This window comes from Amblyraja radiata, chromosome 4, assembly GCF_010909765.2.
Source record: "Amblyraja radiata isolate CabotCenter1 chromosome 4, sAmbRad1.1.pri, whole genome shotgun sequence".
NCBI lineage: Eukaryota > Metazoa > Chordata > Chondrichthyes > Rajiformes > Rajidae > Amblyraja > Amblyraja radiata.
Window position 1 is genome coordinate 107,414,164 of NC_045959.1, and position 26,722 is coordinate 107,440,885.

The 26,722-nt window shown below is 48.7% G+C and overlaps 1 long non-coding RNA gene across 1 annotated transcript; it reads right to left on the minus strand.

Moving 5' to 3' along the window:
- Positions 1-3,000: 3,000 nt before the first annotated feature.
- Positions 3,001-21,831, minus strand: LOC116971757. Its single transcript, XR_004411615.1, has 3 exons — positions 21,796-21,831; positions 18,297-18,298; positions 3,001-3,013 (listed from the first exon to the last, which is right to left on the minus strand). It is a non-coding gene; the product is annotated as an uncharacterized LOC116971757 (long non-coding RNA).
- Between the last annotated feature and the right edge of the window lie 4,891 nt (positions 21,832-26,722).

Here is a 26,722-nt window from a genome sequence, read left to right on the forward strand (position 1 = left end):
AACAGCGGAAATTGGAGGAACAGCACCTCATATTCCGTCTGGGGTCCTTGCGTCCTTATGGCATTAACATTGAATTCTCCCAATTTGGCTAGCCCTTGCTGTCTCCTCCCCTTCCTTAACCCTCTAGCTGTCTCCTCCCACCCTCCCATCCGCCCGCCCTCAGGCTCCTCCTCCTCCTCCCCTTTTCCTTCTTTCTTTCCCCACCCCCCATCAGTCTGAAGAAGGGTTTCGGCCCGAAACGTCGCCTATTTCCTTCGCTCCATAGATGCTGCTGCACCCGCTGAGTTTCCCCAGCAATTGTGTGTACCTCCGCTGAGTTACTCCATCACTTTGTATCTCTCTTCAGTACAAACCAGCATCTGCTGTTCCTCCATACACACTGATGTACACACTACATCATTGCTGTTAGCAGCACGAGAGCATTTGCAATGGTGCCTCTGCTATCACAAATATCTCTGTCCTAATGGCTTTGATACATGTTTGCAAATGCTATCGCTTCTGGTGTTATAGAGAATCACAAGGCAGATTTTACTTCGGAGTCACGTGAGTGACTACGTGAAGAACCCGCTCAGTGCGCAGGCGCGGCATTACGCCAGCAGTGCAACAGCGGCTGCAACGGGATTTATGTTCTCCCGCTACAGAATGAAACGGACCGTCAGGTGAGTACCCTGAGGTCGGGTTTTCTTTTACAGGTGAGCCTTTTTCTGCTTGTGTTTTTTACAGGCAGAGAAAAAGGCTCTGGAACAAAACTGTCCCCCGTTCAAGGAGGAACGTTTTCCCGTCGGGGAGGGGGCAGCAACAGGCGGTAGGAGCGTTAACCGGTGTTCCTCTATTCCTCGACACCGTGCCGAGCCCAGCCCGCTAGCACCTGAGCAGCGGGCTGGATGCATAGCCACCCGAAGAGGCATCCGGCAGGTGTTCCCGATTTTGGACGGGACGTCTCTCCACCCGCACGGGGGGAGAGAGAGCCGCCTGAGCCGCTGGAGCAGCTCACGGAGCAGGTGCCTGCGAGACGCGCTGCTTGAGGGGCGCTCTCGCTACTACAAGGCACAAAAGCTCCAGAAGAAGGCGGTAGGTACAATTACCGGGCGCTCCGCTATCCCCATCACCGCGCCGAGCCCAGTCCCGCTAGTGCCTGAACTGCGGGCTGGATATCTAGCCATCCGAACAGGCATCCGGCCGGTGGCGTCCGATTCGTCGGACGGGGACATGTCTCCACCTAAATGGAGGAGAGACAGCCGCCTGAGCTGCATCCAACAGCTATTGGAGCAGCTCCAGCGAGATGCACAGAAAGAGCGCTCTCGCGGAGGGAGGTCAGGCACCCCCTCCACAGTGTTTCATGCACTGCCCTCTGCTCCCTCATTACTGGAGGCTAGCATTGGTGACCAGGGCTGGGCTGGTCTGGAACAGGGGCAGGCGGACGAATTCGGGAGTATGCCAGGGGTGCAGGAACAGGAAGAGCTGTTGGGTGTGATGGACCGCTTGTAGCAACCCCACGGGCTGGAGCACCGCTGGAACCAAGAATGGCGGCCAGCATCAACCATCTATCCAATAAACCATTACTGGAAAAGGTGCTTGCTGAGGTGCTGAAACAACACACAGCACCAGAAAACTGTGAGGCCCTCAAAGTAAAAAGTGTCAACAGCCTAATCTGGGGGCATGTGGGGTCACACATCTGGACCCAACAACTCAAGCTACAGCGGATCCTAAGGCTCCTGACGTCGGCCATCACAGCCTTTGCTCGTTCCGTGGAGACCACGGAGATGGATACCTGCCAGCAGGATGTGCTGGCATTAATGTGTACCATACAATTTGAGATCAACAATCTCCGGAGGGAAACATAAGACCTGCCCTCAATCCCAAATTTGCTGGCTTGTGTAAAGCCCCAGCTGCGGAGACGGACGTGCTGCTATTTGGGAAAGATCTCAATAAAAAACTGAAGGAGATGGAGGAAGCATCAAAAACCTTCGGCCTAATGAGGGCAGGCCCCGGGACGAGCAAACCAAGACCTCCGATACCCAAGCGGCAGCACCCCACGGCATCCACCAGTCGACGTCCGCAATATGGGACTGGTGAACGCTTGGGGTCCGCACATTATCCCCAAAGATCTTTTTAGATCAGGGCCCGCAGCGGACCCTCTGGAAAATGCACCTCCCCCCAACATCGCCAGCACATCAGAACAAAACCTTCAGGAAAATGAAGAAACAGAATCGCCAATAACCATGGAGGTAGGTGGGTCTGGTCCCTACCAGCATATAGAGAATAAGGGTGCTTTATTAACAGGGGGAGATTACACTTGTTTAAAGAAGCATGGGGTATGGTCACGAGTGACAAGTATATACTCAACAGCATTAGTGGATATAAAATACAATTCATGTCAGAAAAAACGCCGCCAGTTCAACATTGGCCCCAAAGGGTATTTCTCCCTCCGTCAAAGAGAAACGTGAGGGACAAGCTGAACTGGTGAGACTTATCACAAAGGGGGTCATCGAAAAGACCAAACATGAACCTTTGGAATTTGTATCGAATATATTCACTAAAACCAAAAAAGATGGTGGCTGTCGCATCATCATTGACTTAACATCATTAAACAAATTTGTTAAGTATATACATTTCAAAATGGAGACATATGTTACTGCCAAACAACTGAATTCCAAAGGACACTTCATGGCAAGCATTTATCTTAAAGATGCTTACTATCTAGTACCCATATACAAGGATCATCGCAGATACCTAAAATTTATCTGGATGGTACAAAGCATTGCCCTATGGGCTAACTTCAGCCCCAAGATTAGTCACCAAAATATTGAACCCAGCCATGGCAATACTAAGAAAAACATATTGTCATGGCATATCTGGATGATATTCTGATAGTAGGGAAAACGATGGAATTGGCTGTGGCAGCAGTATCAGCTACAAAACAGCTCCTCGAAACTCTGGGGTTCGTCCTACATCCAGATAAATCTAAGTTGAAGCCATCCACTATCATGGACTACCTGGGCTTCACAATTTACTCAGTCCATATGACTGTTACCTTGCCAAAGGCAAAAATGGTTGAATTAGCACAATCATGCAACAGTTTAATGGTCAACGAGCGACCAACTATTCGACAAGTAGCAAGAGTAATTGGGGAAATGGTAGCAGCATTTCCGGCTACACAATTCGGACCTTTGCACTATCAAAAATTTACAGAGAGCTAAGGTACAGGCAATAAAACGACATACAGGTCACTATGATCGTGTCATGAACTTACCCACTGAAGCAATATCAGAGCTACAGTGGTGGGCAGAAAACGTTTGGCATAGTTTCAGCCCTATCTTTATCACTAACCCTACTTTAGTTACTCAAACAGATGCCAGTGCTCAAGGCTGGGGAGCGACTAACTCCATATCCAGCACAGGTGGTAGATGGACTAACCTAGAGTCATCATTACTACTTACACTGGGCATTAACTATCTAGAGATGTTGGGTGCCTATTATTGTTTAAAAGCATATGTATCTAATATGCAGCACTTGCATGTTCGGTTACAAATTGATAAATACTACGGTGATGGCTTATATTAACCATATGGGTGGCATAAAATCATTATCATTCGACAAATATGAATTGGCAATGATGTGTCGAAAGACATATTTGGCTATCAGCTACTTACCTACCAGGTAAGCTAAACACCCATGCCATGAGAAAATTAAACGCCTGGGTTGCAAGTTTGAACAGATCTTACCTGGAACTGGGATTGTCCAAACAAACCATCACCACCATGTCGGCATCCCTTCGAACATCCACCAAGAGGCAGTACTTAACCAGCATCAAAAAAGGGAGAAGTACTGCCAGGAAACAGGGACAACATACGCAACAGCTACAGCCACCAACATACTGGAGTTCCTGGCCTATCTACACCACGATGTAGGGATCAGCTACAGTGCCATCAACACAGCGCAGAGTGCTCTTTCTGCTTATCTCAAACCAGCGCCAGGACAACAGGCGATGGGATCCCATCCACTGGTGGTAAAACTGATGAAGGGCATTTACAATATCAAGCCCTAAGCCCAGGTATACCCATATTTGGGATATCAGTGTGGTCCTGACATATCTCAGGGAATGGCCACCAGCCAGATCCCCCGGCCTCGAGCAAGCTACACTAAAGACGCTCATGTTGATGGCACTTGTATCCGCTCAGAGGGTCCAGTCACTACACCTATGGGTGAAACTAGATCAGCAGTTGACCTACAAGCAACACCTTGAAGCTCTCCGCGCTAAAGTCTGGGCGCGGAACAACCTCCTGCGTTGCTTGGCTGGATCGTCATGGGGCGCCAGGACGTCTACTCTCCGAAACAGTGCTCTTGCACTCATGTACAACGCCGCTGTGTACACCACCCCAGCATGGTGCAGCAGCGCTCATACTAGCAAGCTACACACCATCCTCAACGACACCATGCAGATCATCACCGGCTGCCTACGCCCCACTCCGACGGATCTTCTGCCGATGCTCGCAGGTATCGCACTCGCCAAGCTTCGCAGAGAGCACTTCACTCACAGGCTGATGTGCAAGGCCCCAGCGGATGCCAAACATCCTTTGCACCACCTCGCCCAGAACTCACAGCAACGCCTTGTCATCTCGTCGCCCCTTCTCCCGTCACGCAGCGACCTTCTGTGGCTCCGGTTTCAACAAACTAGGAGCATGGAGAACCAGCTGGGAACAGACTTCGCGACCTCCGCAATTCACTGTTGCACCGAACACCACAGGTCCACCCGGCTTGGACCTGCCCCGCAATGAGTGGGTCGTCCTGAACCGGCTCCGTACAGGGGTCGGCCGGTTCAATGCCAACATGCATCGCTGGGGGCTACGGTCATCAGCAGCCTGCATGTGTGGAGCAGACCAGCAACAGCGCAGCATGTAATTTCCGACTACGCTGTCCTCCGCTCCCTTTGTGGAGGGGTAGACCTCATGGCCCTCGACAACAGCAGATTGAACTGGCCACAGCGCCTGGAGGATGTTACATAAACTCTGCTGCCTCAAATGCAAGAAGAAGATAAAGTCTTTATGATCTATGACAAGGTCCTTATGACGTTATGACCATCCTTAGTTTAAGAAAGGCCAGTTCAGAGTTTAATGACAGTGGGGAAGAATTTCAATATGTGGTTGCACGTTTGACAAATGAAGCATGATTGTCATCCGGTAGGCGGTCACGCCTCTATCCGGTAGGCGGCGCGACTCTCGTCTGCAGCGGCCTCTGCAGTCCGTCTGCGTTTTTATTATTTTATGTCTATGTTTTAATGTAGTTTTTGTTATTTTTGTTGGGGTATGTGTGTGGGGGGGTGGGGGTGGTGTGGGGGGGTTGGGGGTAACTTTTAAATCTCTCCCTGCACGGGAGACCCGACCTTTTCTTTGTCGGGTCTCCGTTGTCGTTGGGGCTGCAACGAGGAGCGGCCTCCAACAGGAAGACCGGGGGCTCCAGTGCCGACTACTCACCTCACCGTCGCGGAGCTGGCCGAGTCCAGAGCGGGTGGAGCTGTGGTGGACGCTGCTGCAGCCCGACCCCCGGAGATTCGGTGGCTGCAACTGCGGGTTTGGCGGACGGCACCGGGAGCCCGCGGGACCCTGGAGGGAGACCGCTTTTCAGGGCTCCCGCAGCGGCGACTTCTCCCGCCCGAGTTGCGGGGTTGAAGAGCTCCTGGAGCGGGGCCTTACAGCACCGCCCCGCGCGGCTTGGAATGGCTGCGGGAGTTTGCGAGCGCGCGCCGGGGGCTCTAACACCAAGACCCGGTGTGCGGCCTTGCATCACCCGGCGTGGCTTAAATGGCCACGGGATAATCGCCATCGCCCGCCGGGGGCTTTGACTTTGACTCTGACATCGGGGGGGGGGAGTGCAGTGGAGAGAAAAGTTTTTTTGGCCTTCCATCACAGCAATGTGATGGATGTTTATGTAAAATATGTTGTGTCTTGGGTCTATTTGTTTGTAATGTATGGCTGCAGAAACGGCATTTCGTTTGGACCTCAAGGGGTCCAAATGACAATAAATTGAATTGTATTGTATTGTATGATTGAAACTATTAGATACAGCTATGGGTGAAATGGGCTCCATTGAATTTCAGATCTTCATGTTTCGGCACCATTTCCAAAGCCCAAAGTCCGGTCTGCCTGATCCAGGTAGGCTCCAGGCCCCTGCAGGGCCTTCCTGGTACCCGCCTATGTCCTGCCTTTGGAGTTGTGGTGGAAGAAACCCAGCAGTAAGATGAGGCTGATAACGCAACTGAGACACAAAATGCTGGAATAATTCAGCGGGACAGACAGCATCTCTGGAGAGAAGGAATGGGTCACCTTTCCGATTGAGACCCTTCTTTGGATTGAAACGTCACCCATTCCTTCTCTCCAGAGATGCTGCCTGTCCCGCTGAGTTACTCCAGCATTTTGTGTCTACCTTCGGTTTGAACAAGCATCTGCAATTTCTTCCTGGAGTCATTGATCACCTTTCAAAATGGAGACCAGCACGTATTCTAAACTATCGAGAGGCAACGTTAACGTTTTCGATATATGATGTTTTTATATGACAGACGAACTTGTAAAATTTGACAAACCTCGCTCGAAGAAAATTCTCTTTGGCAGATAATCTGGGATTTTGTTTTACATCCTGAGATCACTCTGTTTGTGATTAAACAAAAACATGATACACAGACATCAATTATATAAATTATGGGAGATGTGGTTAGCTATTGCAATCAGTGATTTTATTTGGGATCGCCCCAACCGCGGCCTGCGAACTTTACATCGGGAGCTCGCAGTCTCGGGAGAGGCCGTGGATGTCGGGAGCTCCATTGTCGCGGAAGGTTCGACCAGCCCCAACGCTGGGTTCAATCGCCCGGTGCGGGGGACCTCACATCCCCCCAATACAGAGCTGATCGCCTCGACGCGGAGTCAAGATCATCCCGACTGCCGGAGAGCAATGAAGGGATGAGATTGAACTTTTTTTCGCCTTCCATCACAGTGGGGCATGTGGAAGAGTCACTGTGATGGATGTTTTTGTTAAAATGTGTTTTGTGCATCCTGTTGTTTTTTTATTTATATTACTGACTTGGCAATTGAAATTCCTCGTATGTTGCAAAACATGCTTGACTAATAAAATATTATTGTGATTGTGATTGTGATTTTCCACTGCTGCACCTCATTTATTTCATGTCTGTTTGAATCAGTCTAGATTTCTATCATTGTTGTCTGATTCACCCTCCTACTGCGGTCTCAACTTTCAGGTAAACAGAATGAATCAGTTAACATTATGTTTTTGTGGATTATTAATATTTACTTGATCTTGTACTTTGTAATATTGCTCACTGAATCATCAAGCAATTAGTTCCAGCATGAGTCCCTTTGAGTGGAAAGGTTAGCAAGTCATTTGACAAAGCTACCGGCTGGAAATAACTTAATGGGAAATCATAACACTTTCAAGTTATTAAACATGAATGAAAGAAAAAACAAAGACTGCAGTTTCTCATTATTTGGACTGTTCAATTCTTTACTTCCTATATTTTTCCGAGATGTTTGTAGATCACAGTACTAGCATTTTGTTCACCTTGCCTTTGTTTAGTGAATTCAGTCCTTTATGTTAACACAGATGTGTGAATGAAGATTAGCTCAGTGGCTGTGACTGATTATCTTTCGAAATTTTATTCAACCATAACCGTATACGATAGTTTATTTCAATTATGAGAAATTTGTAGAACATGTCAGTCTGCTGATTATGTGTATACTATTTGACATAGTTGGTTAGCTGAAGCTTTTGGCATCTGTTTGTTTACAAGAACTTACTCTTATAAATAAATGTGAGATAGATTTTAGAAATTAAGAACATTGTGTTGACACTGTTTAAGTTATTCAAAAAGGAATAGAAGGGTGTCGACCCGAAACGTCACCTATTCCTTTTCTCCAAAGACCCGCTGAGTTACTCCAGCTTTTGTGACTATCTTCGGTTTAAACCAGCATCTGCAGTTGCATCTCTGCTCAGTCGACCGAAACCTACCTGATCTCCCGGTTGCTAAACACTTTAACTCCCCCTCCCAATCCCACACTGACCTTTCAATACAATACAATACGGTTTTATTCATCGCATTGCACATAAAGTGCAAGTGAAATGAATTTGTCAGCAGCGGGACAATGATAAAGAACACACACAAAAACACACTAAAAATTGAACACAAACAGCCACCACAGCATTCATCACTGTGGTGGAAGGCACAAAATTTGGCCAGTCCTCCCCAATTTTCCCCCGTGGTCGGGACCTCAACCCTCTGCAGCCGACGCTGCGGGCGTCCAGATGTGCAGACAGGTAAAAGTCAAGGTAAGTCCAGAGTCGGCTCATCCCCACTGGAGAAGTTTGTGTAGGCCGCAGGCCGGCGGTCGAAGATTTAAAGTCCCCGCCGCGCCGCAGCCAGAAGCACCGCAGACAGCAGGGCCGGCATTCGAAGCTCCCCCCCAGGGGTGATGGTAAGTCCACACCTTGCCCGCGGTAATAGTTGGCCGCGGGTCAGCATTCGGAGCTTCTTCTTCCCCCGGGTCCCCCTCGAGGGATCCCGGGCTGCGGACGCCGCGCCAGCTGGAGCCCTGCAGACCACGGCTTCAGGCTGCCGGCAGTCGCGGGCCAGCGAAACGCAGCGCTCCCCTCCGGCGAGCCCCAGCGAGGGCTCGCCCGCTCCACGCCGAGAGTCCGCGCTGCGTCCACCGCTGAAGCCCCGGGCGCGCCTCCGGGAAAGGGCGCCCAATCCTCGCTGTGGAGGAGGCGACCGAAGCGGTTTCCCCCTTACCACCCCCCCCCACACCACCCTCCACACAAGACACACAGAGAGACATTAATAGCATACATTAAAACATACTAAAAAAACAAAAAATGTTGAAAAGACTATCGCGCTGCTGACAAGGCTGCTGGCTTGCAGTGCCCCCACCGACCACACTGACCGGCCTCAGAGTGAGGCCCAGTGCAAATTGGAGGAACAGCGCCTCATATTTTGCTTCGTCAGCTTATACCCCAGCAGTACAAATATTGACCTCCAACACCCTTGCTTTCCCTCTCTCTCCATCCCTCCCCCTTCCCAGTTCTCCGACCAGTCTGACTGTCCCCCTGATTACATTTCATCTCTGTTTGTTTTGCTGTCATCTCCTAGCTAACTATGGGCTATTTTACATTTTCCTTGAACTTCATCTCTTTTGATCTCTTACACTTCCCTCCCTCTGTAACACCCTCTCCCCTGATGCTCAGTCTGAAGAAGGGTCTTGACCCAAAATGTCACCCATTCCTTCTATCGAGAGATGCTGCCCATCCCGCTGAGACACTTCACCCGCTGACCCGGACTCCACTACCCGCGGGCCTCCACCAGTGGCTCTACCGCCCCTCGCCATTCCACCGCCCACCAGCAGGCAGTAGCCATCGCCTTACCTGAGTCGCAGGCTCAGCATCGGGCCTGAAGTCTCCACGCTGCAGACTCTCACACCACATGGTCTGACTGTGTTGGGTCCTAGTGCTTCCCCCCCACCTCAGTGGGGGTTCCACTGTGTCTCCCCCTTTCCCCTTGTACCATGTGACCCCAGCTACTCCCCACCCACACCATAGTCCTCATACCCCCCTCCTTGCTGACCAACCACCACCCCCCTACCAGACATCGACTCGGTCTCCGTCCATTCACCTGCCTTCCTAGGCCTCAACCCTCATCCTTGTCCTCACCCCCTAGTGATGACCCCTTCTGCTGTCTCCAACGGACCCCCTCCTCTTGGACCCCTTCTTGGCCATTTACTGGCTTTAGACCTTTTTATTTTAAACTGCTGGCGGGACATCAACCGCCTCAACTTTTCCACTCACTCTAACCTCTCCCCCCCTGAACGTACAGCCTCTGCTCACTCTGCAACAACCCCGACTGGGTGATCAAATGTGTCAACAAGGGAGGCGCCGTGGTAGTCTGGCGCAACTGACCAACACGGCACCAACTCTCAGACACCTCCTCCTACTTATCCCTGGACCATGACCCCACAGACGAACACCAGGCCATTATCTCAAGCACCATCACTGGCTTCATCACTTCCGGCTCCCTGCCCTCCCAAGCCTCCAACCTCATCGTTCCCCAGGCCCGCTTGGCCCGATTTTATCTTCTCCCCAAAATCCACAAACCTGACTGTCCTGGCAGACCCATTGTTTCTGCTTGTTCTTGTCCCACCGAACTAATTTCCACATACCTCAACTCCATCCTATCCCCCCTGGTCAAATCCCTTCCAACCTATGTCCAAGACACCTCACACGCTCTTCGTCTCATTCATGACTTCCGTTTTCCAGGCCCCCATTCCCTCATTTTCGCCATGGATGTCCAGTCACTCTACACCTCCATCCCTCACCAGGAAGGTCTTAAAGCCCTCCGTTTCTTCCTCGAACACAGAACCAACCAAACCACATCTACTAATACTCTCCTCCACCTAGCGGAGCTGGTCCTTACCATCAACAACTTTTCCTTTGACTCCTACCATTTCTTCCAAATCCAAGGCATAGCTATGCGCATGCACAAGGGACCCAGCTATGCCTGCCTCTTTGTAGGGTACGTCGAACAATCCTTGTTCGGGGCGTACCGTGGCCCTATCCCCGAACTCTACCTCCGCTATATTGATGACTGCATTGGTGCCACCTCCTGCACCCATGCAAAACTCACCAACTTTATCCATTTCATCACCAACTTCCATCCGGCACTCAAATTCACCTGGACCATTTCCAACATCTCTCCACCGTTTCTAGACCTCAACATCTCCATTGCAGGTAACAGACTACTGACCGACATCTACTACAAACCCACTGACTCCCATGGCTATCTGGACTACACTTCTTCCCACCCAGCTTCCTGTAAGGACTCTATCCCCTACTCCCAATTCTTCCATCGCCGCCACATCTGCACCCAGGATGACGTGTTCCAAACCAGGGCATCAGAGATGTCCTCATTCTTTCGGGAACGGGGGTTCCCCTCATTGACTATGGATAAGGTTCTCAGCAGGGTCTCCTCTATACTCGCTAGAATTTAGAAGATTGAGGGGGGATCTTATAGAAACTTACAAAATTCTTAAGGGGTTGGACAGGCTAGATGCAGGAAGATGGTTCCCGATGTTGGGGAAGTCCAGGACAAGGGGTCACAGTTTAAGGATAAAGGGGAAATCCTTCAGGACTGAGATGAGAAAAACATTTTTCACACAGAGAGTGGTGAATTTCTGGAACTCTCTGCCACAGTAGGTAGTTGAGGCCAGTCCATTGGCTATATTTAAGAGGGAGTTAGATGTGGCCCTTGTGGCTAAAGGGATCAGGGGGTATGGAGAGAAGACGGGTACAGGATACTGAGTTGGATGATCAGCCATGATCATATTGAATGGCGGTGCAAGCTCGAAGGGCCGAATGGCCTACTCCTGCACCTATTTTCTATGTTTCTATGTTTCTATATGGATAGCGAAGTGGTTGGCAGACAGGAAACAAAGTGTAGGGATTAACGGGTCCCTTTCAGAATGGCAGGCAGTGACTAGTGGGGTACCGCAAGGCTCGGTGCTGGGATCGCAGCTATTTACATTATACATCAATGATTTGGATGAAGGGATTCAGTAACATTAGCAGATTTGCAGATGACACAAAGCTGGGAGCAGTGTGAATTGTGAGGAGGTTTTATGAGAATGCAGGGTGACTTGGACAGGTTGGGAGAGTGGGCAGATGCATGGCAGATGCAGTTTAATGCGGATAAATGGTTTGGTAGCAAAAACAGGAAGGCAGATTACTACCTAAATGGCTTCAAGTTGGGAAAAGGGTAAGTACAACGGGATCTCGGGGTCCTTGTACATCAGTCCATGAAAGTAAGCATGCAGGTACAGCAGACAGTGAAGAAAGCGAATGGCATGTTGGCCTTTATAACAAGAGGAATCGAATATAGGAGCAAAAAGGTCCTTCTGCAGTTGTACAGAGCCCTAGTGAGACCACACCTGGAGTATTGTGTGCAGTTTTGGTCCACTAATTTGAGGAAGGACATTCTGTCTATTGAGGGAGTGCAGCGTAGGTTTACAAGGTTAATTCCCGGGATGGCGGGACTGTCATATGCTGAGAGAATGGAGCAGCTGGGCTTGTACACTCTGGAGTTTAGAAGGATGAGAGGCAATCACATTGAAACATATAGGATTGTTAAGGGCTTGGACACACTAGAGGCAGGAAACATGTTCCCGATGTTGGGGGAGTCCAGAACCAGGGGCCACAGTTTAAGAATAAGGAGTAAGCCATTTAGAACGGAGATGAGGAAACACTTTTTCTCACAGAGGGTGGTGAGTCTGTGGAATTCTCTGCCTCAGAGGGCAGTGGAGGCAGGTTTTCTGGATGCTTTCAAGAGAGAGCTTGATAGGGCTCTTAAAAATAGCGTATTCAGGAGATATGGGGAGAAGGCAGGAACGGGGTACTGATTGGGGCCAAATGGCCTACTCCTGCACCTATTGTCTATTGTCTATATCCCATAACTCTGTTCTCACTCCCCATCCCCCCCACTCGTAACACGGACAGAGTCCCCCTTGTCCTCACCTTCCACCCTACCAGCCGTCACATACAACCGATAATCACCGACATTTTCGCCACCTCCAACGGGATCCCACCACTGGCCACATCTTCCCATCTCCTCCCCTTCGGCTTTCCACAGAGAACGTTCCCTCCATAACTCCCTGGTCAATTTGTCCCTTCCCACCCAAACCACCCCTCTCACCCAAACCACCCCCTCCCCCTTTCCCTTGTAACCACAGGAAATGCTACACTTGTCGTTTTACCTCCCCCCTCGACTCCATCCAAGGACCCAAGCAGTTTTTCCAGGTGAGGCAGAGGTTCACCTGCACCTCCTCCAACATCGTCTATTGCATCCGCTGTTCCAGGTGTCAACTTCTCTACACAGGCTTGGCGATCGCTTCGCCCAAAACCTCCGCTCAGTTTGCAATAACCAACCTGATCTCCCGGTGGCTCAGCACTTCAACTCCCACTCCCATTCCGAATCCGACCTTTCTGTCCTGGGCCTCCTACATGGCCAGAGTGAGGCCCACCGCAAATTGGAGGAGCAGCACCTCATAATTTACTTGGGTAGTTTACCCTCCAGCGGAATGAACATTGACCTCCAATTTCAGGTAGTCCTTGCTTTCTTCCTCCTCCCCCTCCCCTTCCCAACCTTCCCACTGCCTCCTCCTCTCTTTTTCCCGCCCCACCCCTCCACATCAGTCCGAAGAAGGGTTTCGACCCAAAACGTCGCCTATTCCTTCGCTCCATAGATGCTGCCTCACCCACTGAGTTTCCCCAGCATTTTTATCCACCTTCGATTTTTCCAGCATCTGCAGTTCTTTCTTAAACACTTTAAGATTTATTGATATATTATTGCTTCATGATCTTGGAATTCCCTGCCCCACCGTTCGTTGGAGTATCTCCAAATGTGCAACTCAGCTTGGCCTTGTCATATGTGGTTAGGAATGATTATTGATTTTTTGTTTGCCAAGGACACAGCTTCCTCCCCTCCATTGTCAGATTTATGAACTGTCCTTCCTCAGTCTAGGATACAGAATTTCCAACCTAGCTCATTGCAGACATTAGACTTTCTCTCTGAAACTGTTATGCTACAAAGCTGAGAAATTATGTTTAGTTTAGTTTAGTTCAGAGATGCAGCGTGGAAACAGGCCCTTTGGCCCACCGACTCCGCACCAACCAGTGATCCCCGCGCATTAACACTACCCTCCACACACTGGGGACAACTTACACTTTCCGGAAGTGGCGGCGCCGGTGAACGGCTGCGGCTCGCCTGCAGTCCGTTTGTTTTTACTTTTTTGTGTTATTTTTTTCGTTTTGTTTAGCTAAGTTTTTGGTTTTAGGTTGTGTTTATGTGTGTGGGGGGGGGGGGGGTGGTTGAAACGGGGCTTGCTGTCTCTCCCTTCGGGGGGAATGCGACTTTTTTGTCGTATCCCCCTTCTCTGCCTCCGTCTGCGCTGAGGCCTAATGGCGGAGCTGGCGACCTCGAGGCTCCGGAGGCAGCCTGTCAGGACTCACCCTGGGCTCGCTCCCGTGAGGGCGGCCCAGCTCGGGGCTGGAACGGCGCTCCCGTGAGGGGCTGTGACGCTCCCGTGAGGGCGGCCTGGAGCGGGGCTGAGACGCACCTGTCGGGGCAGCCCAGCTCGAGGGTAACGGCGCTCCCGTCGGGGCGGCCCAGCTCGAGGGTAACGGCGCTCCCGTGGGGGCGGCCTGGCGCGGGGCTGAGACGCTCACGTGAGGGTGACCCGGCTCGGGGCTGGAACGGTGCTCCGGTGGCTGAGGCGGCGTTCTGGCGGCGGCGGCCTGAGTCCGGGGTTCGGCCGCGGGCCAGTGGACGACGTCGTCAACAGCTGTGTCCGCTGGACTGAAGGGCGGCAGCTTCGACCACCCCGGGCCGCGGTGTTTGAACCGGCCCGTTCGCGGAGCTCGGTGAGCCGCGGGACTGACTTACCATCGCCCGGTGGGGTATCGCCTCAGCGCAGAGGGAGAAGAGGAGGGAAGAGACTGCAGCCTTAAGATTTTTGCCTCCATCACAGTGTGGGGTGCTTGGTGGACTCACTGTGGTGGATGTTAATTTGTGTTTACTGTCTGTTCTGTTGTTTATTATTGTATTATTGTATGTATGGCTGCAGGTAACGACATTTCGTTCAGACCGTAAGGTCGGAATGACAAATAAAGGATCTAATTCTAATTAATACACCAAGCCAATTAAACTGCATACCTGCACGTTTTTGGAGTGTGCCAAGGAAACTGAAGATCTCGGAGAAAACTCACAGGGTCACTGGGAGAATGTACAACCTCCATACAGGCAGCACCGTAGTCGGGATCAAATGCAGATCTCCGCGCTGCAAGCGCTGTAAGGCAACAATTCTACCGCTGCGCCACCATGGCCGCCCTGCACTCTGGAATTTTTCTCTTTGCTCTCCCATTTGTACTTGTGTTTGCCTTGATTGCTTTCATGTATAGTATTACCCAATTTGATTAGATAGCACACAAACATAACTTTTCCATGTGTCGGTACGTGTAACAAAAATTCACCTAAACCTCAACCTAAATGAATAAAATAAATAAAGCACAGGATATTTCTTGTGCCTAGCAGCTCCATGATCTACTTAGTTTAGAGATACATTGCCCAAACAGGCCCTTCAGCCTACCGGGTCCGCACCGACCAGCGATCCACATCTCTTCTTCTTCTTTTTGTGTCTTTGAAGCTGGTTGGTTATTTGACAGTTTCCCATTCCTTTACACAGTCCTTTGCGTTTTTATTGAACACTGCAAGATCCGTTGGGCTGCACTGGTTGGGTAGTAGGGGGCACACAAGGCAGTGCTGCATTGTATGGTCCTCTTCTCCACATTCACAGGTGGTTTGGCAAGTTTTATAGCCCCATCTGGCCATGGCAGCTTTTGATCGCCCTGTTCCTGTTCTCAGGCGGTTGAGCGTCTTCCACTGGACCCATGGTGCTTCTGAGCCCGGAGGGAGGGCTTCTGAAGGAGGGATACCCATGTCAGTAGGAGGGGGGTCGTCCTCAAGCCTTTTTGTCCATAGTTGGAGTCTGGTTTCTTCCCGTGATGCTATTAGGGGCTGGACATGGCTGAGAAAGCTTCTCCTGGACTTCAGCCGTTGGGCCGGGGGTACACGTCCGTAGAGGAGGTGGCGTTCATCACTGGTGGCCTTGGTCATCTCTACTCGGCTGGCGACTTCCCGTCTCACATCAGCAGGGGCAATGCCAGCGAGGAGGTGCAGGTTGTTTATGTTGGTGGGCTTCAAGCAGCCAGTGATTGAGCGGCAGGTGTTATTCAACGCTGGGTCTAGTTTCTTGGCATGGGATGATCTCTCCCAAACAGGACACGCATACTTTGAAGCCAAGCCGAAAGCGATCCACATACACTAGCACTATCTTACATATTGTAGTAAGGACAATTTACAATTTTTACTGAAGCCAATTAACCGACAAACCTTTGGGGTGTGGGAAGACACCGGAGGCAGCCGGGGAAAACTCACAACTCTCAGTTTCACGCTGACGCAAGTAACATTTTTAAACATTTTTACTAACAGTTGCTTGCAAGGTTTGATTTTGCTGTGTGTTTCTGCGAAGGTCCCAACAACCTTAAAATAAAATCAATTATCACACAAGGACATCAACCTGAAAAATTAACCCTGTTTCCCCACCTACTGTTGCTTCTTGACCTGCTGACTTTGTCCAGCATTTCCTATTTTTAGTTTAGTTTAGTTTAGAGATAGAGCTTTGAAGTAGGCCATTCGGCCCATCAAGTCCACGTCGACCATCAATCACCCATTCATACTATCTCACTTTCTCATCCACTCCCTACACACTGCGGGCAATATACAAAGGCCAATTAACCTACAAACTCGTGCTTCTTTGGGATGCGGGAGGAAACCGGAGCAGCCGGAGAAAACTCGCACGGTGACATGGAGAACGTGTCAACTCCACTCAGACAACACTGAGGTCAGGATCAAACCCGGGTCCCTGGTGCTGTGAGGCAGCAGCTCTACCAGCTGCACCACTGCACCCCCCCCCCAAGAACTAATGAAGAACTAATGATGTGGAGCAGTGGTAGAGTTGCTGCCTTAAAGCACTTGCAGCACCGGAGACCCGGGTTCGATCCCGACTATGGGAGCTGTCTGTACGGAGTTCATACGTTCTCCTCGGGACCGCATGGGTTTTCTCCGAGATCAAAGGTTCAAAGGTTCAAAGGTTGATTTATTGTCACATACACCTAGATGTAGTGAAATTCCTTTTGATCTTCGGTTTCCTCCCACACTCCAAAGACATCCAGGTATGTAGGTGAATTGGCTTGGTGTAAGTGTAAATTGTCCCTAGTGTGTGTAGGATAGAGTTAATGTGCGGGGATCACTGGCCAGTACTGAAGTCGGTGGGCCGAAGGGCCTGTTTCTGTGCTGCATCTCGAAACTAAAATGTCCAAGCTACAGATTATTAATGCAACAGCCTGCCATTTTCCCATTTGAGAAGAACCATGGCAGTTTGTGCAATATTCTTCTGACATTTACAGCAGCAAACCTTGAACTTGTGCCTCTCACAGGCAATGGAGACTCAACAACACTTGGACAAATATACAAGATGTTTCTTCTGGAGCCTTTACCAGTCCATTTCATGTTGCGAAGCATTCAATGTTACTTGTTCAAAAAAATCAATATTCCACTGGAAACATCAGAAAACTGATATAAAGGTGACGTTGACTAACTAGAATTTCTAAGAAGTAGTCCAAATATAAACTGAAACAGCTATAACAACATTTAAAAGACATTTGGACAACTACAAAGGCATTTGGAGTTACTGCCTTGCAGCGCCAGAGACCCGGGTTCGAACCAGACCACGGGTGCTGTTTGAACAGAGTTTGTACGTTCTCCCTGTGACCTGCGTGGCTTTTCTCCGAGATCTTCGGTTTCCCCCCACACTCCAAAGGTTTGTAGGTTAATTGGTTTGGTAAGAATGTAAAATTGTTCCAAGTGTGTGAGGGATATTGTTACTGCGCGGGGGTTGCTGGTCTGCGCAGACCCAGTGGGCCGACGGGGCCTGTTTCCACGCTGTATCTCTAAATTAAACTAAAAAGTCCCGTTTGCTGCTGTCCATTCCTAATACCTTTTGAATCTGAATCTCGGATGCATTTTGTCATTTCTCCTTATACAATACAATACAATACAATACAATACAATACAATACAATACAATACAATACAATACAATACAATACAATTCAATTTATTGTCATTTGGACCCCTTAAGGTCCAAACAAAATGTCGTTTCTGCAGCCATACATTACAAAACAAAAAGACCCGAGACACAACACAGTTTACACAAACATCCATCACATCGTTGTGATGGAAGGCAAAAAAAACTTATCTCTCCACTGCTCTCTCCCCCCCGATGTCAGAGTCAGAGTCAAAGTCAAAGCCCCCGGCTGGCGATGGCGATTGTCCCGCGACCATTAAAGCCACGCCGGGTGATGCAAGGTCGCGCACCGGGTCTTGGTGTTAGAGCCCCCGGCGTGCGCTCGCAGAGTCCCGCGGCCATTCCAAGCCGCGCGGGGCGATGGTGTAAGGCCCCGCTCAGGTGCTCTTCAACACCGCAACTCGGGCGGGAGAAGTCGCCGTTGCGGAAGCCCCGAAAAGCGGTCACCCAGCAGGGACCCGCGGTCTCCCGGTGCCGCCGTCCGCCAAACCCGCAGTTGCAGCCTCCGGAACTCCGGAGGTCGGGTGGCAGCAGCGTCCACCACAGCTCCACCCGCTCCGGACTCGGCCAGCCCCGTGACGGTGAGTAGTCGGCAGCTCCGCAGCTGGAACCCCAGGTCGTTCCTGTTGGAGGCCGCTCCACGTTGCAGCCCCAACGACAACGGAGACCCGACAAAGAAAAGTTCGGGTCTCCCGTGCAGGGGAAAGATTTTAAAGTTACCCCCTCCCCCCCCCACACCCCCCCCCCCCCCCCCACACACATTTCCCCAACAAAAGAAATAACAAAAACTACATAAAAACGAGACAAAAAATAATAAAACACAGACGGACTGCAGAGGCCGCTGCTGACGAGAGTCGTGCCGCCCAGCTAAGATGTGACTGGACAGGACGACTTTACTCTTGATTTTGGCCATCGAGACTTCCAGCAACCAAAACATCGGACTCTTTGCTCTCTTTTTATTATATTTTATTTTTTGATTTCTTAGTTTAGATTCACCTCCTGTATCACTGCTGTTAACCTACTACATCCACAATGAATGGCAGAGAAGCTGCAGGCTAACTTGCTGCAGCCAGCAATGCATGGTGTTAGAGACACAAAGAACTGCAGATGCAGGTACCCCGAGCAAAACACAAAGTGCCAGAGTAACTCAGACGGTCAGGCAACATCTGGGCCTGAATGGACAGACGACATTTTGTGTTGAGACCCTCTTTCCCGACGCAAAACGTCATCTGTCCATTCCCCCCACAGATGCTGCCTGATGTGCTGAATCACTCCAGCACTTTGTATTTATGATATAGGCACATGCCTGATGCATCCTACATGATCAACAAAACAGTTTCATTTGTTGCATGTAGCATGCTAATCTGAAAATTGTGCTGCTATGCTGTGCTACCAACATGTTGCTCTTTAGACTTTAGTGATGCAGCATAGAAACAGGTCATTCAGCCCACAGAGTCTCTGCTGACCAGCGATCCCCCTGTCCACCAGCACTATCCCACACACCAGTCACATTTTGCTATTTTTACCGAAGCCAGTTAACCTACAAACCTGTACGTCTATGGAGTGTGGGAGGAAACAGGAGCTCCCGGAGAAAACCCACGTGGTCACAGGGTAGAACGTACAAACTCCATACAGATAGCACCTGTAGTCAGGATCGAACCTGGGTCTCTGGTGCTGTAAGGCAGCAACTACACCACTGCGTTGTCCTTACAGTACTCAATGATGCTCCTTGTCTTCCTACATGTATTCACTGTGTGCTTTCATATCTAAAATCAATATACTGCGCATGAAATATGACGCATAAAGTGGGATGACGGCCTTCTTCATGTAATCGCTCATCGTAACTCCTCATAAAATCAAGATCAAACTTCAAACTGGTAAGTTCTCTTTTAATCTTACTATTTCATAGCATTTCAGGCAGAGTGCTGGCCACCAAACTCAATTTCATAGCATTTCAAGCATTGTGCAGGCCACCAAATTGTCAAATAACTCATTGCATTGTCATTAAGGGCTAACAACTCATTTATTGCAAGTACATTGCAAACTCACAGTCCAGTTGATTCACAACTTAGAATCACAGTTGTAGACTCTCCCTCGCGATCTTCCAGAGTGACTGACTCACGTAATGGTATCCGGGGTTTTATAGTACTGCCCCCCCCCCCCCCCCCCCCCCGGCGTTACCTTCATCGACGTGATTGACAGGCGAGAGGACCAATCAGCTGATATCAAGATTGTTTAAACACTCATAACTTTTTTTTTTTTCATCGATCGGAAAAATCCTTCAGGCTGCCTCAGGGGAGGAGGACAGTGAATAAGATGGCCAAAAATCATAGCGATATATTGTAGCTTTTTTTTCTAAAATCAATATACTGCTCAGACAGAAAGTGGTCAAGATAAGTCTTTTAGTTATATAGATTGTCCCTAGTGTGCGTTAATGTGCGGGAATCATTGGTCGGTGCGGACTCGGTGGGCTGAAGAGCCGGTTTTCATGCTGTATCTCTAAACTAAACTAAACTACTGATGCTGGATATTAACTCAACAGTCAGGCTGCATTTGGGGAAGGAATGGATAGGCCACGTTTCAGATCGTGGAACCTTTTTCAGACAGTAAAATTCCTGATCTATCTTCCTCCAGACATCCCTTCACAATACTCTTCCTGGTGATTAAAAACAATAAAATGATTACAGGATTCAGAAAGATAATTCACAAAATACTAGTTGATATTTTAACTGTGCAGATCAATCCAGTGCAATGTTAATGCTTAAACGTTAATCTTATCTACAGAAACTTCAAGGAGGAAAAACAATTATATTCTAAAAGAATATTTAAAATAATTTAGATTCTAGATATCTGTCTGTTTACAGTTCCTGCTAAATTTATAACATTTTGCTTAAATATAAGGGTGTAAAAAGGAACTGCAGATGTTGGTTTAAACTGAAGATAGACACAAAAAAGCTGGAGTAACTCAGCGGAACAGGCAGCATCCCTGTGGAGAAGGAATGGGTGAAAAAACAGATCCGAAACGTCACCCATTCCTTCCAGAACCCATCTCTCCAGAGATGCTGCCTGTCCCGCAGAGTTACTCCAGCTTTTTGTATTTAACTGTAAGGGTGTCTGATATTCAAAGACTTCTGAAGAAAGCTGAAGTTGATTTAACTAATAGATATGTTTTCAATGCAAAACATGTTAAATGAGCAGCTGGTGTAGCCTATGGGACCTAGGGTTTTATAAATAAAACCAAAGAACCCCTAAGGCAGTGAAATAATGCTGAACCTCAATAACATACACATTAGATTGCAACTCACATATTATATCAAATCTCAACAACACATTTGAAGGATGAAGATGTCACAGAAGATATTAGACAGACAGGAGAGATATAGACTGTACTTAGGACAAATGAATGAAAGATATGTAGAAAGCAATGATAATGAAGGAAATGTGGAGCCCACAATGGTCTTGTTCCCCTTTATTCTGACTCTCAGTCTGCAGAAGAGTCTTGACTCAAAACGTCACCTATTCCTTTCCTCCAGAGATGCTGCCTGACCTGTTGAGTCACTCCAGCATTTTGTGTCTATCTTTGGTTTAAACCAGCATCTGCAGTTCCTCCTCACAGAAGACATTCACTGGAATGGTACCAGGGATGAAGGAATTCAGCTACATAATTAGACTGGAGAACTGGGATGGTTTAATTTTGAGCAAAGGCTGAGAGGAAAACTAACATGAGTGTACGAGTTGATAAAAAGTTTAGACGATTTCCCATTAAGGATGGCTCAATAAATGTTCACGAGACAAAAATTTCATCTTACTCAATCATGCAAGTTCCTGAGAAAACAATGAGGATAAATGGAACTGCCGATGCTGTTTACAAAATAAAATTAAAATTTGGCAATTTTACGTAACTATGAAACCCTCCCTCTCTCCATTCTTCCCCCAACCCCCCTCCATTCTCCCCCCCCCCTCTCTGCTCTGCCCCACCTGATCTCATACCTATTTCTCCCCTACCCTCCTACATTCCATCCTCTAGACTCACAAGCCACAACTCTTCATTCCTTTTGTCTCATACCTTCTGTCTTTTCTTCACTGTAATTTTTTCGAAGATCTGCCTATTAAAACCCTCCCTCACCTGTACAAACCTATTACCTGCCAGGTTTTGTCCTGCCCCTCCTCTCCACCACCTTTCTTCCCCACTCCCACATGCAGTCTAAAGACCCGAAACGTCACCTGTCCATATTCTCCAGAGATGTTGCCGGACCTGCTGTGTAACTTCAGCACTTTGTGTCTTTTTTCTAGAGGGCGGCCACGGTGGCACAGTGATAGAGTTGCTGCCTTACAGCTCTTGCAGTGCCGGAGAACCGGGTTTGATCCCGACTACAGGTGCGCTGTCTGTACGACGTTTGTACGTTCTCCATGTGACCGCGTGGGTTTTCTCCGAGATCTTCGGTTTCCTCTCACACTCCAAAGACGTACAGGTTTGTAGGTTAATTGGTTTGGCTTGGTGTATGTGTAAATTATCCCTAGTGTGTGTAGGATAGTGTTAATGTGCGGGGATCGCTGGTCGGTGTGGACTCGGTGGGCCGAAGGGCCTGTATCTGCGCTGTATCTTTAAAACTAACAAAAACCTAAAACAATACCTTATTTATGTGAAATAAATTATATTAAGTAGCTTGACATCGTTTACTTAATCAAAAGTGCAACATTGATACAAGACATTCTATGAAGTGATATCTTGTGAATCTCACCGCCTTGAGCCATTAATTTCATTATGGTGTGATGTGGAAGTAATGGGAGTTTATTGCAACTAAAACTGGGCCAAAATCCTGGTAGATCTAAATATAATTATTTGTTGAATGGATCTGCAAAAGGTTGAAAAGGGTGGCAGTGCATGGAACAAGCTGCCAGGGAAGGTAGTTGAGGCTGAGACTATCCCAACGTTTAAGAAACAGTTAGACAGGTACACGGATAGGACAGGTTTGGGACTAGTGTAGCTGGGACATGTTCGCCGGTGTGGGCAAGTTGGACCAAAGGGCCTGTCTCCACACTGCTTCCAAATTCAGTTGTGCTGCAACTCAACTTCAACATAGAAAAGGGCAATTAACAATTACATGCTATTTAACATGCCCACTGTTTTCAAGAGTTAGATTTAGCTCTTCGGGGTAAAGGAATCAAGGGATATGGGGAGAAAGCAGGAACGAGGTATTAATTTTGGATGATCAGCCATGTTCATATTGCCTTTTGACCGGAACTCGAAAGAGGGAGCACATTACGCCAATTTTGGCCTCCCTTCACTGGCTCCCAGTGCACTTTCGAGTTCATTTTAAAATTATTTTATTTGTTTTCAAATCGTTGAATGGGCTCGCCCCGCCTTACCTCTCTGAGCTGCTCCACCTATATGCTCCTGCCCGGTGCCTCAGGTCAGCTGATCAGCTGCTCCTTGAGGTACCACGGTCTAAGCGGAAGCTCAGAGGGGATAGAGCCTTTTCTGTTGCTGCTCCGGCACTTTGGAACACCTTGCCGTTGCACATCAGACAGGCCCCCTCACTGTCCATCTTCAAATCCTCCCTAAAAACTCATTTTTATTCTCTGGCTTTCGACACTGGCTGAGACATTGCTCCTGTTCTTAGTGCTTTTAATGTCTTTTAATTTTTACTGTTTTTAGCCCTTCGTTTTACGGTTTTTAATGGTTTGTAATAACTTTTTGTCCATGAGTTCTCATGTACAGCACTTTGTGGCAACTGCGGTTGTTTAAAGCGCTTTATAAATAAAGTTTATTATTATTATTATTATTATTATAGGGAGAAGGTTGCCAGCACCAAAGGCCGGCAGCAGCCCGTCCGCAGACTTTCGCCCTTCTTCCAGAACGGCTGGCGGCTGCCCATCTTCAGCAGGATCTTGGTGTCGGACTGAGGGGAGAGGGGTGGAGGTGGAGGGCTGCTGGCCAACTGGACAGGACAGGCAGAGCTGAGCTGGAGCCAGAGGCTGCAACTCCGGCTGCAAGTCCAGGGCCACCCGGACACCTGCGGACAGGGCCGGGACACCGCGGAGGGGACATGGACGGCCCAGCAGCAACTCAACAGCGGCCGCAGCAACGGAGAGCCGGGACCGACTCCGATCTCAGACAAAACGCAAGCCTGCACACAATGCAGCTAGTGACCTATGACCTGGGCTTGCGCAGTCGGAATACAGAACTCACTTATTCTCTGGATGCTTTCAAGAGAGAGTTAGATAGATCTCTTAAAGATAGCGGAGTCAGGGGAGAAGGCAGGAACGGGGTACTGGATGATCAGCCATGATCACAGTGAATGGCGGTGCAGGCTCGAAGGGCTGAATAGCCTACTCCTGCACCTATTGTCTATTGTCTATTATTGTCTATTGAAGGCCTCCTCCTCGCCTATTTTCTCTGTTTCTGTGTCCCATGCTGTCCGTACCATGACAGATATTAACATGCAACAAAAAGTGATATCAAGTTAACTGTAGATTAATTCCATTAATTACAATTTGTTATTATTGTGTTGAAGTGTTTCCACTTTCATAATTCATCATTTAGCAATTGCTATTTCAAGTTATCATATTCAGGCTTATTTTACGCTATTGTTGAATAATTTGTATTTAGTTATACTCCCCTTAAGTATTTTCTTGACAGAAACACTTCATCCTGCTAATTTTCATCAGACAGTAGCTCTATGGCAAGTTCTTTAATTGTATCACTTTGGCTTAGGTTATTCTTACTTGTAATGAATTGTAAACACTGCTGACAGAAGTTTAGAAAGAATAAATTAAATTTACTGGGACATTAATAAACAGCTGAGTTTGAGTTTATTGTCTCTTGTACCGAGGTACAGTGAAACCTTTTGTTGCATGCTAACAGGGCGGAAATCTGGGGGGGAGGGGGGTTGGGGACAAGTGGGACACGTCCCCCCTCTGTTTTGAGAGGTGGGGGATGATCTCCCCCATTTTTTGTAATCCAAATTTTAAAACCCGGTGAAATCTCCGCTTTCGGCGAGACAGTGGGGGTGGGACAGCTGATCGAGGGTGCCGATTGGACGGGAGAGACATCGGTCAGCAGGCAATGGGGGTGGGACATGATGATTCAGCGCGGTGATTGATCCCTGCCGGCTCACCGGCGCTGCCCCGTCCCCACCCGAATGCCCCCATGCCCTGGGGTGGCCAGAGACATCGGGAGTCAGATGGGCGCGGTGCCTCCAGGCCCACAGCCAGCACAGAGAAGCAGCGCTAAACCCAGCTCAACACTACCTGTCCCGCCAGGTTAACCTACAGCCCTCCCTGGACTTGCGGGAAATATGGCCCAGGTTTACAGCCAGTGCGGAGAAGCAGCACTGGTGTCCCGTCAGTCCAGACAGGGCTGCAGGTTAACCCGGCGAGACAGGCAGAGTTGAGCTGCATTTAGCGCTGGATAGAGCCTCTGAAGCCTCGCGTGTGTTTGTGAGTGTGCGCATGCGCGTGCGGCCGCCAAAAAATCGTGTCCCCCCTGTCCCCTCCATATTTTGATAGCGATTTCCGTGCCTGCATGCTAACCAGACAGCGGGAAGACAATACATGATTACAATAGAGCCATCCATAGAGTACAGATACATGATAAAGGGAAATGTTTAGTGCAAGATAAAGTCTGGTAAAGTCCGATCATAGATAGTCCGAGGGTCTCGAATGAGATAGATAGTAGTTCTGAACCAGTCTCTAGTTGTTGGTAGGATGGTTCAGTTGCCTGATAACAGCTGGGAAGAAACTGTCTCTGAATCTGGAGATGTGCGTTTTCACACTTCCATGCCTCTTGCCTGATGGGAGAGGGGAGAAGAGGGACCAGCCAGGGTGAGACTCATTCTTGATTATGTTGGAGGCCTTGCCGAGGCAGTGTGATGTGTAAATGGAGTCAATGGAAGGAGGTTGGTTTGTGTGATGGTCTGGGCCACCGCGTCCACAACTCTGTGCAATTTCTTGTGGTCTTGCGGTGATGCATAACAGGGAGAAAATATTAAAGAGGAACTTCACAAATTTACAAGTTCACAAGTTCTCAGAGTAGAATGAGGCCATTCAGCCCATCGAGTCCACTGCCATTCAATCATGGCTGACCTCTGCTTCCTAATCACATTCCCTGCCTTCTCCCCATAACACTTGACACCCATTCTAATCAAGAATTTGTCTATCTCTGCCTTAAAAATATCCACTGACTTGGCCTCCACAGCCCTCTGTGGCAATGTGTTCCACATATTAACTACTCTCTGACTGACTAAAGAAGTTCCTCCTTTTTCTAAAAGAGTGTCCTTTAATACTGAGGCTATGACCTTTGGTTCCAGACTCTCCCACCATTGGAAACATCCTTTCCACCTCCACTCTATCTATGCCTTTCATTATTCTGTAAGTTTCAATGAGGTCCCCCCTCAAAAGTGTAGTCAGAAGTGGGACTGGGACCCCTTCAGTGAAAATGTGCCCACCAAATGGGCCCACAACATGAAGTTTTGACTTTTTAACAATGATCCAGGCCAGATCGTGTCAGTACAAATTATCAATGGACATTTCCAATAAATGAATTGCCGACTAGATCAAGCAGTGTTGAAGATACGATTGAGAGAAGCCGAACCACAGGTTGCATATTTCAGAGGTCAACAAAAAAAAAGACTGGTAGAGGCAAAGTCTAATTTTCTCGTGTTTTCCCTCACTAGAAGAGAGAAGAAAATATAAACCACCTCAAGTTGCCACTTCTACCTGGTTCCTCTTCACACTGTCCGCATTTGGCAAAAATTCTGTAGCACCTTCCATGTTAAAACTGCATTCAGTAAGCCACTGTGTCTGGAAATTGGAAAGATAAGTCAATGCATAATGGAACCACTCCTGAGGGGAAATTTTTCACTCCAAGGAAGAAAAGTACTCAAATGCAACTATAGCTCTGTGTCATAGAAACATGGAAAATAAGTGCAGTAGGCCATTCGGCCCTTTGTGCCAGCACCGCCATTC